The following is a 13,342-nucleotide window of genomic DNA, read 5'->3' as shown; positions in this document are numbered from 1 at the left end:
AACCCTCGACCCACCCAGTTAACTGAGCCCCCGAGCCTCCGCCTCCCTCAATTCCCCACCTCGGCTCGTCCCTCTCTTGGCTCACCTGCCGCCGGGGCCCTTCCGACCTCCAATCCCACCCCTTTCCGGCGTTGTCAGCTCTGTTCCTCCGTCTCCCCCGTTCATCCACTGAGTTCCCTCTCGCTTTCGCCACCCCCACCTCTGGACTCCACCATCTGCCTCTCCGTCCAAGAAACAGCGATCTTCTGTCCTCCTGTCCCCACCCCTCCAGTCTGGCACCGTCTCTGCCTCCTTGCCTTTCAAACTCCCTTTTCAACCACACCCACATTCAAAAAGAGCAGAGAAATGGTCTCTTTCTACTAGTGAAGTAAGGAGGGCGTACCCAGTGGCCAGGGGTGGTGACAGCATTATGATCTTATGATCGGATAGGCGCAGGGTGTGTGTGTGTGTGTCCACGGGGCGCTAATCCACAGCCGACCAAGATTCTGGTGCAACTTAAGCAGGGAAGAGGACACTATAGCAGAAGTTTGTGGTTTTCGCCCAACCAGCATCCCACTCAGCTGTCTTCTGGGGAACCGCTTCTCTCCCTCTCAGTCTATTTAATTTGAATACGGCTTCCCGTAACCCCATCGACTCCAGGGACATAGGATCCAGACCCAGCCAATCAGCTGGTTTCTTCTGTTCCCCTGGGCACGGTGATTGGTTCAGGGAAGATGCGTGACCTAACCTAGCTCATTTGCTGCAACTCTCAAGAAAGAGGTTTTCTATTTCTTTGAGAGTCGCCAAGCTGTTGGAAAGTGAGCCAGAGCCGATGGGACTCACTCTGCCACCAAGAAAGGAAGGGCTTTTTGAGATGAAAGTCAACACAGAAAAAAGCAGAAGTAAAAGGGAAGGACAGTCTTGACCAGTCCTTGGGTGCCTGGATTTAGCCATGCCTGAGCTCCAGTGTAAGGCTCGGAACCTTTATGGGTTATTTTGGTTGTTGCTGTTATTATTAAATATTGCTTTATTTATTTACCGTGTGTTTAGATTAGTTTGAGTTGATTTCAGCTGCTTTCACCCAAAAGAACCTTGATAAACAGAAAATCCCTCCCAAGCCTCAGTGGTGGAGGCAGGCAGAGCATGAAGAAACGGGGAGGCCCGAATTAGGAAGGGCCGCAGGGGAAGCGCGGTGCTATTTGAGGAAGCAGGGGCCATGGGAGTCATGGCGGGTAGCCAATCCCAGGGATTTACAGTCCCAAGGAAAACCGATACTTGTCAAACAAACTTTAAAACAGAAATAAAACATATATGTGTACACACACACACACACACACACACACACACACAAATGCACCAGATGTCTATGATCTAGGTTAACATTAAACTTCACTCTAAAGGAGGTGGAGACACAGGGAGTTTTGAACAGGGAAGTGATATTTAAGTTAGATTTGAATGAAGTTCTCTGTCTCCTCACGTGGGGAAAAAACAGAAAGCTCTCTAGTTCAGCGGTCCCGAACCTTTTGAACACCAGGGACCGGTGCTCCTATGATAATCTAATGCCTGAGGATCGGAGGTGGAGCTGAGGCGGTGATGTTAGTGCTGAGGAGCGGCTGCAAACACAGATGAAATTTTGCACGTTTGATCACCGCTCACCTCCTGCTGTGCGGCCCGGTTCCTAACTGACCACGGACTGGTACCAGTCAATGGCCCAAGGGTTGGGGACTCCTGTGTTTAGTTTACAAAACAAACAACCCTGTCTATGGCCATGCCACCGTGAACAAGCCTGATTCTGTCTGATCTCGGAAGATAAGCAATGTCAGGCCTGGTTAGTACTTGGATGGGAGACCACCTAGGAAGACCAGGTGTTGTAGGAGTAAAAAATAAAAAATAAGAGATTGTAAGCTGACAAGGTCCTTGCGATCTGTGAGGTCAAGCAAGGGTTGCCTTGTCTAAAAACAAAACAAAACAAAACAAAACAAAACAAAACAAAACACCCTGATGGGAAGATTTATCTTGCTCATGAACGTAAATCTAGGCAAGGCTCAGTGAGGACAGCTTGTCTCTGCTCCACGTGGCATCAGCTGGAGCAGCTTAAAGGCCGTGTGCTGGAATGATCTGAAGCTTCCTCACCCACCTGCCTGGCAGTTGAAGCTGTCTGTCAGCCTCACCTGGAGGCTGTGGCTCGAATATCTACATGTCACCTTTCCATGTGGCTGATTAGGCTTCCTCACATCATGTCAGCTGGATCCCGAGGAAAAGGGAGAGGGTGCAGGGTTACAGGCAGAAGCCGTGTCTCCTTTGTGACCTAGCCTTGGAAGTCATACAGTGTCATTTCCATCCCATTTGTTACATAAAAGGCAATAGCAAAGCCCTGCCCAGCTTCCTCCCACTCTGCCTATGAGCAGCACTGTGAAGGTGGAGTTGACTGGCCTTGGGATACTGGAAAAAAAATGTTTGTCTTGTCAACAGGGAACTAGAGTTTGGCAACAAAATCCCATACCTGTGCTCACAGCCAATTCTGATAAGCCTTCACTATCTCTGGTTACTTTCTCCTGTACATCTGCTCAGCTGCTGATGTTCACCTTTGTGTGACTCACCCTCCCTACTACCCAGGACTGGGAGAAATCGCTCCAAACCTCTCTGCAGCTACCTCTAGTGATCTGATTTTATCTCTACTCTCCCTTCTCCTGACTCTGACGCTTCACACTACGGGTTTATAAAGGCCAGCTGGCATTCTTGGAACACTGCCAGGGGCTGAAAATCCCTCCAAACTGAAGCCAAGGCCAACCTGGAGTCAGGTGATGGAAACAAACAGCGTGAATCCTGAGCAGTGTGCCCGGGGTCTGTGCCAAGCGCTGTACTGAGCCCTTTGCACACTGGCTCTTTTTGAAACCGTGACAGCCGCAGTGGTGACCGCCATTATTTTCCTGTAGTGGAGCATTTACAATCCCTGGCTCTGGAACGAGCCTGCCTGCATTCAGATCTTGCCAGTTTTCTGACCTTGGGCAAGTTACTTCACTTCTCTGTGACTTGGAGAGTTGTTTCTGAAAAATTCATTCGATAAAAAATAATCTCCCCTGTGATCGGTTGGATTATTACTTCCGAATCTCCACTCCCTCCATGTTATAGAACTATACATCCGTGACTTTTTCATGTGACTTTAGAGACGCTCCTGAGTCAGCCGAATACATCCCCAGCCCATTGATGTTGGCCTTGGTCATGTGACTTCCTTTGGCCAATGAGATGGGAAAGACACTTTTCATCGTGCGTGCGTGTGCGTGTGTGTGTGTGTGTGAGCACACACACGCAAAAGAAACAACCAAACATCATGTGCCCCCTGAAGGAAGGATGCAGCACCTATGCAATATTTTCACCAGAATAACTAAACCCGAAATTGATTAAGCTTCCAGATGTAACTATAGTTTACAAGAAATACAGTGAACAGAGGAACAAGTTAAATGACACCATAAAAACACAGTCAGCCAGAGATAGACTGTAGGAAACTCTAGACCAGCATCGTCCAATAGAACATTCTATGATGATTCAAATGTTCTGTATCTGTGCTGGCCTGTATGGTGGTCACTGGCCACGAGTGCCTATTGAGCACTTGAAATGTGCTTATCGTGATCGAGGACTCGGCTATTTTTCTTTTTCTATTGAGGTGAAATTCACATCACATAAAATTAAGCGTTTTAAAGTGTATGAGTCAGTAACATTTAGTACATCCGTGATATTGTGCAACTGCCACCTGTATCTAGTTCCAAAACATTTTCTTCACTCCAAAAGAAAACCCAGGTCACTCCCTATCCCTATCCCCTTCAGCTTCTGGCAACCACCAACCTACTTTTTGTCTCTATGGATTACCTATTTTATATTTCATATAAATGGAATCATACAATATGTGACCTTTTGGGTTTGGCTTCTTGCACTCAGCATAACGTTTGCAAATTCATGCAATCAACTACCTTGTAGCAAGGATCAGTACTTCATTTCTTTCTGTGGCTGAACATTATTCCATTGCATGGACCGATCACAGTTTGTTTATCCTTTCATTGGTTGACAGACGTTTGGGTTGTTTCCACCTTTTGGTTATTGTGAACGATGCTGCTACGGACATTCGTGTACAAGCGTTTGTTGGAACACTTGTTTTTGGTTCTTGGGGGTGCATGCCTAGGAGTGGAATTGCTTTTTGAGCTGCCAGACTGTTTCCACAGAGGCTGAATGATTTTATATTCCCACCAGCAATGAATGAGTGTTCCCTAGAATTAAGTGTCCACAGGTCAATCTACCCCCCTCTCCTCCATTCATGGGACCAGGAGTTACAGAACGTACAGAACTTCTCAGCCTTGTGGGATTAAAGTGTCTCTACCTCTTTCCTCCTCTTTGAATTGATCATAAAAGGCCGCCTTCTGTCCTTCCAGTTTACTGAGTGCCTGCTCTTGAAGGATGGCGGTGTGTCCCAGGAATTGGGGGAGGGGATTGTCCCATCACAATTGGGACAGGCTAGTAGTTAAGAACACATGTTTTGGAGATTGGAAGACTTTGGTCAACTCCAGGCTCTGCCATTTACATGTCGTATGACTCTGGGAAAGTCACGTGGTGTCTTGATGACTCAGTTTCCCTCATCTGTACGGTAGGTATCATCATAGTCCCCTCATCATAGAGACCATGGTATAGATTTAATTAGGTCAGGCATGTGAGTGTTTAGCACAGCACCTGTCACCTGGTGAGTCTGAAATATTGTCATTCATTCATTCATTCATTCATTCACTTTCTCATTCGTTGGAGCATTTATGATGCTTCTATCCTCTGTCCGATGGAGGGGACACAGAACTTCATCAGAACCGCCTCTGTGGGCTAAGGGATCCCAGCCTAGAGGGTGGACAGACAAGGCTCAGACAGGCACTTTGACTACCCATATGTCCACATGCGTACATGTCCATGTGTGTATCGATGTCACACACAGGTGTCACATATCAGGCTGCCGTTAGCACACAAGTCAATATCAACCCCCCGTGGATTCTGACAGTACACGTGTCGGGGCACACCATAATATCAAGCAGGCCACCTTGGCGTTAGCATGCTGTTAACCCTGGCACCTGGATGCCTTTCAGAGCACACACTGATAGTGACACAGGTGTCTGTCTGGGTTCTGTAAATAAGGGCACTTGTCATCAATAAAACACACTGAAGCTCGAAGTCATGTCTATGTAAAACACATGCATGGAATGGTTCCCCGTGCCGTTACTGAGGTATATGCTGGCGTTGGCGCAGATTACTGCCCTAGACAGCGGTTTGTCGGATTCTGTGGCCCAGGTTCCCAGCTCGCGTCCTCAGCGCTTTGGCGCCCCCTGTAGGGGAATCTCTCACTCGGCTGCGGGAGGCCCCGCCCCTCGCTCGAGCTGAGTGAACGGGTCTCCGTACCTGCTGCCGCCTGGGGCAGGTGTACGCACATCTGTCGGCTTCTGGCAACTGGAGGCCGAGCCAGGGACTCCTGGCTTCTTGCCATGCGCTGCGCAGCCCTGACGTGGAGGGGTTTCCTGAGTCCTGCCGCGGTTTGCGTTGTGCAGGAAGAATCTGCTAAAGATCATCAGTCACCGATCATCGATCAGAGGCTACAGCTGCTCCCATTTTACATAAAGACAGCAAGAATTTTGCACCCTTTAAACAGTCTCTTAATTTTCCAGGAAAGCAGCTACATATAACTCAAAGGGAGAATACCACTCTGTTTGGGGCAGAAGTTGGTAGTGGGAGACGTTCACGGTGTCAGAGGATTGTATCACCACCGTCTCTGCTCCTCATGGTATTTGAATCCCACACAATCCAGCAGGTCACGCTGTTTTGGCTTCTCTCCTAATCTACATAGACACACGAATGTTCTCATTTAGCCCTTATTTCCAATTGTCAACTATAAATGGAAATAGACATTTGACTGAATATTGTCTTATTCACCTTAAATCTCAACTTATAATTTATTACAAGCAAGAACACCTGGCTCTGTTCTGTCTGTGAGCATCAACCTCATGGAACACCTCTTCTTTATTATAAATTATCGCCTCAGCATCAGGCACCCACAAGTTCAAGACTCAAATAATGTAAAGGAGAGATGGTTGTCTAACTTACCTGACCTGACACGGGCTGTTTTAGTCATCTTCATTTACCCCACTGTGCTGTGAATAGCCCACATTTCACTGCTGAAATATCAATGTGTTTTATTCCAGGAGCCATGTTGAAGCCAGCTGGGCTGTAACATCCTATATGCCACACACACACACGCCACCTTTTTATAGATCCAAACACCTCCTCGGTGCTTAGACACCCACGTCTGGTAAAGAACTGTAGACTATTTTTGTTTTGCTTCTTCGCTATATCACAGAGAATGTGTTACCATGACTTCTAAATTAGAGTTTATTTATACACAGGTACAGGTGGGTTATACTGAGTATAAACTTTATTTCATGATACTAAAAGGAATATTGTAAAAGATTTATTATTTTTTAAAATGTGGGGTACTGGATTGACTAGAGTTGAGAACAGAAAGTCTAAGCCTAGGGTTCCCAAGTATGACCTGCCAGCCCCTGTGGGTCTCTGAGATGCTTTCATGGGGTCCACAAGGTCAAAACTCTTCTCATAATAATACCAAGAGGTTATTTGCCTTTTTCTTTTTTTTTTTCAGTGTAAAGTGAAGTTTTCCAGAGGCCACATGATGTGTGTTGATGTCAATTGCTCTAATATTAAAATCGGACGGATTTGTTATTGCTATTTTAAATGACTAAATAAATCTTTAAAATTTTTCTCAGTCTAAATTTATATAAGGTTAATATGAATAGCTATCTCGTGGTACTGGTGCGATGCCCTACTGGCGAGAAGAGCCAATAGATTAATTTTCGGGCATGTGAGCCATTTGTTAAACCTTCGAAGTGAGCCACAGAATCACTATTGCATGGGATTACTTATCCTTCAGAGAGCTAATTTACCAGTACACCATATTATATATAGCTCTTATATACAAAAACTCTTTGGAGGTCCTCAATAATTGTTAAGCGTATAAAGGAATTCTGATATCAAAACGTGAGAACCACTGGTCTATCTAAACTGAAAACCAGTCAATCCTAACCTAATCCTTAGGCGCCCTCTAGCGGTAGAAATTAGAGGCTGTGATGATACACAAACATAAACACACCTATAAGTTTGTGTGTGTGTGTGTGTGTGTGTGTGTGTGTGTGTGTGTGTGTGTGTTTCCTTATGAAGAACTAGCAACATATAGATATAAGTCCCATGGATACATGTTTTTAGTGCCTTGGCTTTACATAATAAGAACATCTCTTCAATTCATTGAAAGGGAATGTGCCAAGAACTGTTCAATTTCACATCATAATTTAATTCTGACAGCTGTCCTACGAGATAAATATTATTACCTCGCTTTTGTTTCCCGAACCATTTGAGAGTAAGGGGCCAATAACGTAATGCCTCACCACTGCACCTCTGAGTATTTTGGTGTGTGATTGCTGCAGTCAAGGACACCTCCCCTGCACAACCAAATCCAAGGTCAGGAAATTAACACGACACATCTCTATCCTCTAATCCTCAGACCCCATTCAGGTTTCCCCGATTGTCCCAAAAGCTTCCTTTATAACAAAAGGCCCAAATTGGTACCACACTTTACATTTAATTCTCACATCTTACTTTGACTTTCGTGTTCTTCACACTTTGAAGATTACAGGCCAACTATTTTGTAGATTCTCTCTCAATTTAGCTTTATCTGATGTTTTCTCATGATTAGCTTTGGGATATATATCTCTGGTGGGAATATCACGGAAGGGCACTGAATCTTTTCAGGTGATACTTGTGATAATTTGTCCCATTAACCACGAAATTCACTTTGATCACTTGGTTAAGGTGGTGCCTATCAGGTTTCTCCTCTGGAGAAACTTCGACAGCATGTAGATATCTCTTTCCTCATCAAACTTTCACCCCTATTAATAATGGCTGTTAATGTTTCTTGGCTGAATTAATTATTACTATGAAAGTTGACAAATGACAATTTTCTGTCTTCTACAATTGTTAGTTGTCTTCTACAATTCCATACTAAGAAAAATGTTCCTCTTTTCGTTTATGTTTTAATTCGTTCTTTCCATCATTATGGACTTCTAGATTTCTATTGTATTCATTGGGTTATAATCTATTACTATTATTTTGATTCTCTAATTGTCCAAGATTTGATGAGTGGGAGCCCCTACCAGCTGTTTCCTGTGTCTTTTTTTTTTTTTTTTTAAATAGACCTTGTTTTGTAGAGAGGTTTTCTGGTCACAGCAAAGTCGAGCAGCAAGTACAGAGTTCATACATATCTCTTGCCCCACACGTGTCCAACCGGCCCCACTATCAACCTCCTGAGTTGTTTGTTTTCTTACTGTTACCGAACCGAAGAGGGTCTCATCACACAGCAGAGTCCGGCACTGAGCTCCGAGTTCTGCTGTGGAGATGCTGAAGCAGTTTATTAACAGGGCACTAAGCCAGGGGAGGAGCGAGCTAGCACTGGGAACCCGAATTCCCCGATGGTTTTTGATCAGGCATTTTTAAAGGCAGAGGTTGAAGGTTAGGGTTCAGGGGTCATGGGCAAAGCGGATTGGTTAGTTATTATGTAAATGTCAGTGGTTTTCCTTAGAAACTGATTAATTCCTCCCCCTGTCAGGTGATCTCAATGGGTAGAAGAACCAAGATTCTGCAAAATCTCTCGTATTGTGTGTCAGTGATGTTATCTTTGAAACAAAAGGCAGAAACTAGACATCTTGTTATGGTTTAAGTTATTATTGTCTTGTGCTTAACCAGCTACATTTTTCTATTATCTCTAGGAAATTGTACTTTTAAACATTTTTCCTGGGACTTTCTTTACAGGCAGGCCTTCGGCACATGACTACTATATTTTATAAATCTTTGACTATGAGTGACTAGCACACTTTCTTAACCTTTGACTCTAAGCTACGTGACAACCAAAACAACTGAAACATTTAGTTAAAGCCCATACCGACATCACTAGACTCTGCGATCTAACACCTAACATGTTTACTATTGACTGTCGCTTTCATTATTGTTCAGTTTTGAGTTCTTTATATTTTTTGGATAACAGTCCTTAATCTCCCTTCTGAAAGCTGGAGAACTGGAGAAGCCAGTGGTATAATAAGTTTAAGTTTGAAAGCCTGAGGATCAGGAATTCGGATGTCTCAGCATAGGATAGGAGAAGATGTACATCCCAGCTCAAGAAGAGAAAGAGGGAATTAATTCATCCTTCTTCTGCCTTTCTGTTCTATTCCAGCTCTCAAGGGATTGGGTGATGTCTACCTACATTGCTGAGGGCGGATCTCTTTACTCAGTCTACTTATTCAAATGCTAATTAATCTCTTCTAGAAACACCCTCACAGCCACACCCAGAAATAATGTTTCACCAGGTATGTGAGCATCCCTTATGCTACTCAAGCTGACATATAAAAATAAACATCACATTTTCCCTTTGCCCAGAATATCCGTGTTTTTCTAAAATGGACTTATATCCCATCAACCCACATGGTCAATCTAAGCCTTGAAATTTTGCCCATAAAATTTCTGTAAATTCTTCAGACGTGTTCCACTTGGCTCCACAGGAAGTATGAGCAATAAGTGGACTTTAGTGCTCGTAAGAATGGCAGGTCTGTCTTGTCTCCTATCTGCCTACTAGATTTTCCTATGGAACGTATGAATGGAGATAAAGAAGGAGAGAGTGATGTCCACTAAGCTTTAACAGAACAACTTCATTCATTTGGATTCACCGTTGAGCTGTGCTTCCATCAACCACAAAGTCACTTCATCGCGGGCATCTGCGGCCTCATTTCCATGAGCTAATGCAGACCCCGTGTAGGAGCCCTGATTTTGGGGTGGGGATGGTGCACAGTCCTGGAGAATCTGGGTAGAGGAGGAACCATGAAATGGGCTCTGGTTACATGAACAGAGCTGACCCCTCTCATCTGAAAGGTGTCATTGAGACCTTTCTTCCCACAGTCACCTCCAGGGCATATTAGAGACAACTGTCAGGGGCTTGAAGTGTTCTTGACTAGTGCATTTATGGGTCCCCAGAGCCTTGTGCAAGACCACAGCAGAGGCAATCTCAGGGAGGTTGTATGACGATAAACTTCTAGGCTGGAGAGATGAGTCGATTTACTAGGGAGGAGGGTGATTGTGGTGGAGATCACAGAAGGGGAGACTGTGGCTGCACTGGTTCTCAATTCTCAATCCAAATTCCCACAATTCAAACAATGTTGAGCCTCTCAAAACATCTCGCTTGACTGCATGATGAAATTACTTTTGCTGACTGACCATGAATGAACTAGGAGACCTTGATGAAATTAAAAATGGCCAAGTTTTATTCAAGGGTCTTAGGATTTGTAAATCTAAAATGCTACCAGGTAACACCTGGAGTTTTCAAAAAAAAAAAAAAAAAAAGAAATCAGAATTCTTATATTAAGAAGTATATTCTTGATTGTTCAATCGGTCCTGCATCCTTAGCTTCTGGATTGGTTCCAGATGTCCAGTGGCCCGGATAATTGATATCAGGTGGTCTGGACATGTGAACATTCTTTCCTAAGTTCTTCATTCTTTCCTAAGTCCTTCGAACAGTGATCTATAGGAATTTATATATCTCCAGGCATGCACAACTGAAAAGTTCAAAAATTTAACTCATCAGGCTAAAGTAAAATAAAATCTATTCCTCAGGCGTCAGCCCATTTGGTCTGAACCAGTGTGTCCGCTTGACGACACAGACTCCATTTTAAGTCAGATTAGCTATACTTGTTTTCTTCACTCATTTCTCACTTTCGTACATTGGTGTGGAATGTGTATGCAAATTAAGTTCTTCATTAAAAAGTCCTCTACGTAAACCCCAAAGTAAAGACAGACGATTGTTACTTTATTTTTCTTGTAAAACACCGCATAATATTCCCCTGATGGATGTCTTACCAAATATTGTAAAATATGTCGTAATCCTGGATGGGAAGAACTTCTTATTTTTTAAAACACTACAAGATATAAAAACATATAGAGTGTCATTCCCACCAGTTGTTCATAGAATTTGAAAATCAGATTATGAATTTTCTGGAAAAAAATATTCTCAGACAGGTAAAAAAGGTAAGATTGGGAAAGTAGATAAAATTACTTGCAATGTTAATTTTAAATCAAACCACGGTGTACATCTATGTCGATTAGAAGCAGTAAAGTACGTGGATGTATATCAGGTGAGCCGAAGCAAAATAAAAAGCTGGTCAATTCATAGTTGTACATATTGTGTAGCGAAGATAAAATTTCAAATCAATGCAAGTAAATGGAATATTTTAAAATAACACCTTTACACAGGGCTATTAATTTGAAGTAAAATAGTTAGAGGCCAACTTCACAGCATTCATAAGACTATAAAGTGATCTGGGGTAGAATAATAAATATAAAAAAAAGCTATAAAATTATTAGAAGAAAATATAGGGGAATATGTTTAAGGAAGTTGATAAAGTGTCTTATAAAGGCATATATGAAAAAGGTTTATGAATCAGATTCTATTCAAATAAAACCTTCATATTTTTGTGTGTGGGACTAAGCAAATGATAATGTAAATTGACGTGTTGTGAGGTACCATGGTTTTCTTTGTGGAATAATGAAGTCGGAAATATGGATGTCCATTCCGGGACAGTGGATGAGAACTGGAGATGCCAGCCTGGGAAACCCACTGATTTCTCAAGACCATCCCCCACCCAAAGGAACCAGAAAGAAATCGCTGACTTGAGGCCTGGGTAAGTAAAAAGGCCAAATGAGTCTGGCATATATTATTGATACAGAGAGTGAAGATGTTCTCAAATAGAGATAGGATCGCAAGAAGACAAACAAGCCAGCACAAATAGGATCTTTGTATACCAATTTGGGAAAATTGGAGCACCCTAAAAATGTCCTGTGAAAAATGGATTGCCTCCATTTTGATAATAAAAAGGGAGAAGGGGAAAGGAACACTTTGGCTACTGAGAGGAACATAAGCTATATAAGTACAAAAAAAATAAAAATAATAAAAAATAATAAAAAAATAATTAAAAAAAGTAAATTAAAATCATATAATGTGATAAGTGTCGCCGCAACGGCAATCACATTACAACATATAATTTTATTAAAGTAACATTTGTAGACCTTAAATTTACAAAATGTTATATATCAAATACATTCGATTAAAAAAAAACAGAAAATTAACGTTCGGCAAGCACCTAGAAAAACTGATTCAATAATTCCTTTTTACTTTTGAAAGGAGAAATTCATCAGTTTCTAATGTAATTTTCCAAAACCAAAAGTCTAAGTTCTTGCCTTCTATTGGTTGACATTTTGAATATACTGTCAAGTGTAGAGAGCAATTTTCTGTTGAGCGGAGTTGGCGGGACAAAGTTAAAATACTCCGGTGGTAATGAGGTGTGAAACCACGCCCCTTCTCCCAGCATGCCCCGCCCGACCACGGCAGGGCCCGCCCCTTCCCTCCGATGACCCGCCCCTTCCCCCTCATCGGTCCCGCCCACTAGTATTTAAACCCACCCCGTCCTGGCTCGGCGCACAGCGTCTCCGAGGAGATCCGCGACTGGACGGTTTCGTCTGCGGTGCTCGTGCCTGTTGCTTACAGCGTCCTGCGACCTGGAAGCGAAATTCGAGGACAGGACAGAGCACTTGGTAAGTGGTCTTCATTTTGTCTGCCTCGTTGATTTGCGCGTTTGTTTGAAGGACACGCTCCCATACCGCACACACACAATCCCGCTACCTCCATTGCTGTAGTCGAAAGAGGGGGCAGGGTGTCCTGGGAGCGGCAGGGTTCTCAGCCATGGCTGCACCTGAGGACAGGGGGGTCATGTCGGGCCCCTCCCGTGAGGGCTCCCGGAGCCCTGACTCCTCAAACTCCATGCCAAGCTCACTGAGCTTCTTACTCACCCCTCCAAACAACTCAGCCCTCGGCGGCCTCTCCTCACAAGGGGCCCAGAGCTATTTTCCATCCTCCCCCGGGATGATGCCAGCTTCACCTCCACCACACAACTTCACATTTCTCTCTCCAGATCAGGCCGGCCTGTCACCAGAGTCGCTTAGCTCTACCCCGACTCCCCGCCGGCGGTCTTCAGAGTCAACCTGCCCAGAAACAATATACCATATGTTTGTACTGTCATCACCTAGTCCTTCACCACGGGACCTTAGAGACTCTCCCGTGTCACCCAGCTACTCCCCCACCATCCCCAGGTTCCCGCGAGAGTCCACCCATCCTCCACAGGAAACACCTAGTAACTCACAGACCTCACCGGGTTCCCCACCAAGGTCTCCCATGTCC

General features: G+C 43.9%; 1 long non-coding RNA gene and 1 pseudogene across 2 annotated transcripts in view; one reads left to right on the top strand and one right to left on the bottom strand.

Moving 5' to 3' along the window:
• The first annotated feature begins 1,737 nt into the window (after nucleotides 1-1,737).
• Nucleotides 1,738-1,856, top strand: LOC120605370 (uncharacterized; annotated as a pseudogene).
• Nucleotides 1,857-12,570: 10,714 nt separating this feature from the next.
• The window catches only part of LOC120605327 (uncharacterized), a 9,541-nt gene continuing 8,769 nt past the window's right edge, over nucleotides 12,571-13,342 (bottom strand). Inside the window, exons 3-5 of one of the 2 annotated variants that reach the window (XR_005653610.1) lie at nucleotides 12,955-13,146; nucleotides 12,788-12,857; nucleotides 12,571-12,663 (exon numbers count right to left, since the gene is read on the bottom strand). This is a non-coding gene — a long non-coding RNA (uncharacterized LOC120605327). Of the gene's footprint in view, nucleotides 13,147-13,342 lie in introns of both variants that reach the window. The other variant, XR_005653609.1, reaches the window with a different exon arrangement.

This window comes from Pteropus medius, unplaced genomic scaffold, assembly GCF_902729225.1.
Source record: "Pteropus medius unplaced genomic scaffold, Ma_sr-lr_union100, whole genome shotgun sequence".
In the NCBI taxonomy this organism is placed as follows: Eukaryota; Metazoa; Chordata; class Mammalia; order Chiroptera; family Pteropodidae; genus Pteropus; species Pteropus medius.
This window is presented reverse-complemented; position numbering and strand designations above follow the sequence as displayed.